General features: G+C 31.3%; 1 long non-coding RNA gene across 1 annotated transcript; it reads right to left on the reverse strand.

Moving 5' to 3' along the window:
* Positions 1-1,752: 1,752 nt before the first annotated feature.
* Positions 1,753-2,057, reverse strand: LOC107058559 (uncharacterized). Its single transcript, XR_001472115.1, has 2 exons — positions 2,005-2,057; positions 1,753-1,791 (listed from the first exon to the last, which is right to left on the reverse strand). It is a non-coding gene; the product is annotated as an uncharacterized lncRNA (long non-coding RNA).
* Positions 2,058-5,095: the final 3,038 nt, after the last annotated feature.

Below are 5,095 nucleotides of genomic sequence, written 5' to 3' on the forward strand. Positions count from 1 at the left end.
CACGATCATCATATAGTCTTTTCAAATTCACCCATTTTTCATTCATTAACATTAACCAAGTGGAAAAATAACCCTTCACCTCATTCGCATTACTCCATCCTTTTGTTATGGGTATACTGATTTTAGCGTAAACTTGTTGATTCATCAATTATTTTCATCATATTAACCGAGTATAAGCTTGAGAATTTGAGTTTTTTCCGGATAAAGTTAAAGTTTGATGAATTGAGGATTTCAAGGCCGATTTTAACTTCATTTTTTTAATGAAATTAAGCATGTCTAAGATGTTTTTCACAAAAAATTCATCTTGGAGTCGGGGTTTCAAATCCGAGTATGGAGGGTTTTTCTCATGAACTTGTGTAAGTAAATTAGAGTGATGAACATGATTTTAACTTTTTTTTCAATGAGATTTTAACTATGGAGTTTCAAAACCTTTGGGTAATGTGATTTTATACGAATTTCCAGAATTATCCCTCATTTTCAGAAATGGGTATTTGGGCCAATTCAGTCCATTTTCAAAATCATTGATATGAGTGTTGTTAATTCTGAAATCTTAGTGTGAATCCTTATTTGATTACATTGCTTTCATTTGGATGTCGCGTAAAGAGGAAATATTTAAGTTACAGAGTGATTGTGGACTTGAATTGAGGCAAGTGATCTCCTAAACTTTGAATCCTAGTAGAATTTGTGTATTCCCTTCGTTGCTTGTGTGTTGGTATTTGTTTAACATAATGCCATGAATGCATATGGAAGGGCAAACCTGGTAGAAGAACCCACACTACAAGAAAGTGGAGATACAACGATATTTTCTAAATGTCGTATTATGATATTTAAATGTCACAAATTTATTTACCGATATTTATTTACATTTGGACCAAATGTCATAAATTTTAGTGTCGGGAATTTTTCCGACATTTAGGTAATTGTCGGAAAGAATTTGTGACATTTATTTTGTGACATTTAGGTAAATGTTGAAAATAATTTGCGTCATTTACTTAGCAACATATATGTAAATGTTGGTAAGATTATTACGACATTTATTTTTTAACATTTATGTGAATGTCGATAAGAAATATATGACATTTATTTTTGACATTTAGGTAAATGTCGGTATGAGATATATATGACATTTATTTTCGATAATTAGGTAAATGTTGGTATGAGATATATGACATTTATTTTTTCGACATTTATGAAATGTCACTTGAACTTTCTGACATTTAGATTAAATGTTGGTAAAACAAATTTCAAGACACTTACTTGTGACATTTATAAAATGTCACATTGAAATTTCTGACACTTTAGTTAATGTCAACAAATGTTATTACTGAATGTCATAAAAATTGGTGATATTATTTTATATTTATCTAAATGTCATATTAATATTCTAATGTCGCTACCAAGTTTCTTAAACATCCCAGAAAAAATCTATATATAGTTTTTCTCAAGACACAAATACATACAAACAATCCATGCATTCAAAACTATCTCCTTCATGATAAGCAAGAAATATTATATAAAACAAATATTTTCTAATATTATAATCAAAGAACAAAATAGCAATATAATAAGTTTTTGTAAAAGTAAACAATGTCAAAACAAATTATCTTTTCTATCTCAAGTAAAATTGAGATCTAACTAAATGTAATAATCTCAACATAAAACCAACTAATTAACTCCTAATTTAAATGGAATTAAAATCTCCAGTAAATTTGCAATAAATCTTTATGAAATCATCAATCCAAAAGTCGAGCATGTTGAAGTCGATACTTGACCTCAATTTCCTTAAAAATTCTGCACAAGAAATGCACATAAGAAAATTTATAACTATATAATAATAGAAATTAGATCCTCATTAACTAGAACAAATTGGGATATCAAAAATGACTAATTGAATTTTTCTAAAAACAAACATATTAAGGAATTGATGCAAAAGCAGTAATTATACATATGAAATTTTCCTCCTTTTGAAAGAAAAGAAAGATCTTGTAGTGTTTTCAAACATACCCACTTCTTTTTATTTGTGCCAACTACGATAGTTCCAGTCTTCTTGATAATGTTAGCCTGAGAAAAAACATTAAATTGATTATTTTGATACTTTACGAAATACAAAACTTAACATTTCATTGAATACATAAGTGTGCCAATTTTTCCAAAAGGAAAATAAAAAAGGGAAGATAAATGATTGCTTCAACAAAACAAATATTTGGTGTTGGGACAAATATACAAACATCTTATAATGAAACTAACAGTGTGATAGCATTAATATGAGTTTTTCCAACACAATGTTCACATATCAGTAGTTCTTGACCACAAAACCTAGCATAGTTATCTAGTCAACTAGTTCATCCAAATACCGCTACATCCATTCCAATCAACTCTTCAGATACTGATTTGAACAAAGCAAGAAACACTAGTTTCCGTCAAAGCACACAATAAGCCACACAACAAACCATAACATCACTGTAATGAACTCAATGCAACTTAACATTCTATACAGACAGAAACAGAGAGCTAAAACAGAGTAGAATTGAACAATTAGCTTATCAAAAGCAACATGATCAAATTCTAAAACTACAGCACCAAATCCAGTCTACTAGTACATCCAAATCCAATTAGATCCACATCTAGCTTTATTGAAATCACAAAATAAACCATACAGTAAACCAAATCTTAGCAACATTAAAACTCCATTCTCTGACTTTTGATGCCTTCTCACTAATTTCTCAAACCAATACTGAAGGGAGAATTATTGTCTTACACAAGACACCTCTTATGAACAAGCTATGAATGTAATCTAACAAACTAGAGGTGGATGGCATTTGGGCCCTGAGAAAATGTAGGGAACTTGTTCTATGCAGTTTCAGGTTCAGATATCAAAGTGACGAAAAAAATAAAGGACATGTGATAATGAGAGATCATAAGGGTTTTATCACTAATCTGGCCTAGACAAGCTGAGAGGAGAAACCTGAACTCTATTATAAGCTCATGCTTTTTAAATAACAAGTTTCAGCAGAAACTGTTATATGGACATGTTGAAGTTACATGTTTGGGGATTGCGTTAAGTTGATTTACCTCTACGTTGAGTATTTGTATGACTTTAACTACATGCTAAATTGACTCAATTTTTATTTGGCTTATTGAACCAAGAACCTGAAAATGTCTTTTCATACACGGAAGCTTGTCCATTGGTCATTCTACCTTTGCAAACTACCATCTGCAATAGTGGCTAACATCAGATTTTTTTTTTTGCAGACCTAGCAGCTCTGAGCAGACCTCTTCAGTCGTCGACATTCTGATATATTCGATTAATTTCAGTCCCTAAAACATAAATCCTCTCCCCAGCCAAAAGTTTCACCAGCCATGAGCAGCTTACAAGGATATTATGGTCTTAAACCTCCAGATCAGAAAGTTGCATCTGAAGGATTTGAAATGGTAGTGTATAGTAAGGGAGGATCACATTATTTAGAAGATGGCCTGTTTTACAAATCCTCTCCTCTTTCAAATCCACCACTTAATCTTCAGAGAAAATCTAAAAGTGTAGCTAATGGTTTTATGTCAGAGAATGGAGTTCCTACAAATCATCTATCAACATAGGACACTAGAGACAATGGTTCGGATAGATGTTTTGAGAAATTAGTGAGAAGGCGTCAAAAGTCAGAGACTCATTTTACACGTACTCCAGAAATGCTGTTGACGGAAGATGACTCAATGCAACTCAAATAATACTACATAAACTTGTACAAACAGTAAAACTCCATAAATACATAGAAACAACATTAAAACATACTAGAATTGAACAATTATCTTATCAGAAGTCGCAATGATCAAATTCTAACACTTCAGCTCCAAATACAACTAATCGATTCTCAAAGCAGGGACATTCTAAACAATAACTTTAACTATTTTTGTTCCTTGATATTCTCAAATTACACCTCTTTTCAGAAGCATAAGTGTAATGAACCGAAAGGTCATTTTTGGGAATTTCAAACTATTTGTTGACTTTAGTTAAATAGTTGATGGGGGATTTTGGATAATTGATTTAATCGCTAGTTAACGGGCTAAAGTGATAATTTATTTAAGACCCTATACTATTTGACCCATATATAATAAAATAAGTGGATAAAATTTATCACTTTTAGTACTAATTAATTCAGAAAAGAAATAAACAAAAGAAAGAAGGAACGGACGAAGGGTTACGGCATCGCCAATTACGAACCGCTTCAGGTAAAACTTCAACTGAAGTTTCAATTTCTCTGCGCATGCATTAATTGCTTTTTATAGTGCTTATGCTACAGATATATGTATATAATATTATTATGTTAACATTAAATTGAAAAGGGGTTTTTGGAATAAAGAATTGGCAGGTCGTATATATATATGTATTCAAGATTTTAATGTAGATGGAGGAAGTAGGTGTTTTAGGTGTTGGCTAATCAAATTTTGAAAGGTTGAGGCCATGATTGGGTGACATGATGGAATTAATAGTTAGGAATATAAGGTATATCAAGTTGAGGTCTGAAACAGTGGTTTCCTCGTGTAATTGATGTCATTGTTTCGTTGATTTTCTTATTAATACAAAATTATGATTCAAGTTTTGATATATTGGTACATGTCATTAAGTGTTAGATGTATGGTATTATGTGAATACCCTTAGATTTATGATATTGGAAAGAAGTTGGAACTAAACCCTAGGATTGAAACTTTGGAACTTGATTATAAATTTGGTGAGTTTTTGGGTCTAGGCTAAACCTATAGTAATATGAGTGTTGTTAGTTTCGAAATCTTAATTATTGTGAATATGTACTTGAATAGATTGCATTTATTTGGAAGCTCAACGAAAAGGGAAGGCTCAAGTCTCGGAGTGATTGTTCGGTTATTAGAGGCAAGTGGATTTCTAAACCCTTGTTAAGTGTATGGAATTCATGTATTTCCTTGTAATATGTGTTTAGGGTAATGAGGCTTGGTGATGGGTTGACTTGTCCGCTTTGATTAATTCTAATGATGAGAAAGGGATAATAAAAGGCAATGTGATCAATTGTTTGTGTGATGTGTTGAGAATTGTTTGAAAGGCTTGTTGAATCATTGTTGATGTTGT

Source organism: Solanum tuberosum, unplaced genomic scaffold (genome assembly GCF_000226075.1).
Source record: "Solanum tuberosum cultivar DM 1-3 516 R44 unplaced genomic scaffold, SolTub_3.0 scf00547, whole genome shotgun sequence".
Classification (NCBI taxonomy): domain Eukaryota; kingdom Viridiplantae; phylum Streptophyta; class Magnoliopsida; order Solanales; family Solanaceae; genus Solanum; species Solanum tuberosum.